Genomic DNA, 1,117 nt, shown 5'->3' on the forward strand with positions numbered 1-1,117 from the left:
TTCTTTGAGTTACATTCCCCTGGTTTTAAGCAAAAATGATAAAAATGATAACTGCGAGGCGTTCTCTTGTTGCAAGCTGGAGTTCACCAGGAGTGGATTCAGAAGAAAGGAGCAGGAGGCAGAGAGCAGGAGGGGAGAGGAGGCGCGGGCAGTGCCTGAGGGCTGTGCAGTCGGGCAACAGCAGTGACTTGCTTGAAAGTGGCCCCTCTGCTCAGCTTCTGCTCACAAAACACACCAAAGCCTTGGTGAGGCTGCATTTGTAGTACTTTACTGTGCTTCCACCCAGCAGTTTAAGAAGATGTCCTTTGCCTGCTTTTGGCACAAATGCTCTGCTGCTAATGGCAGAGGGCATTTCCAGGTCTGTAGGGGAGCTAAACTACACGCCGATGGTTGCCAGGAACTCCACTATTTATGGTTGTGTATTTCCTCGGTGGGAAGACAGCAGCTAATCTGTGGGTGCCCAGCCTTTTGGCTTGGCCGGGCTGCTCCCAGGGAAGAGGGGCTGCCTCGGTTTCCCACAAACCAAGGTGTCACTCGGGCTTGATGGCCATCTCAGCAGTTCTCAGGGAGCTCTCAAGGTGCTGCTCAGAGATTTTAGATCAAATTTTATTCCTGCTGTGCTTCATCCTTGAGAGCAGCTGCTCACACATGCACATGTACTGCCACGCAGCGATGGCGTGAGTAAGGAGCGACTGCGGAGCAGGGGATGTTTTTCTCTGGAAGAAGAGACCTGATCAAGTTTTTGAGTAGAACACCTGATTGCAACTCCATACGCTCTGTTCACAGGTATTGTATTTCTGTCGACTGGGCACTGAGAACCAGAGACAGGCTGTAGATACCACCTTCCAGGGTGAACACAGAAAGGAAGGGCGGACACTATGATGATTAGAGGGCTGAAGCACCTCTCCTATGAAGAAAGGTTGAGGGAACTGGGCTTGTTTAGCTTGGAGAAGGATCCAGGGAGACCTCATTGTGGCCTTCCAGTACTTGAAGGGAGTGTGCAAACAGGAGGGAGAATGGCTGTTTACGGGGCTGGATAGTGACAGGACAAGGAATGGTTTTAAACTGACACGGGGAGGTTTAGGTTAGATGTTAGGAGGAAGTTTTTCACACAGAG

Source organism: Meleagris gallopavo, chromosome 9 (assembly GCF_000146605.3).
Source record: "Meleagris gallopavo isolate NT-WF06-2002-E0010 breed Aviagen turkey brand Nicholas breeding stock chromosome 9, Turkey_5.1, whole genome shotgun sequence".
Lineage (NCBI taxonomy): Eukaryota > Metazoa > Chordata > Aves > Galliformes > Phasianidae > Meleagris > Meleagris gallopavo.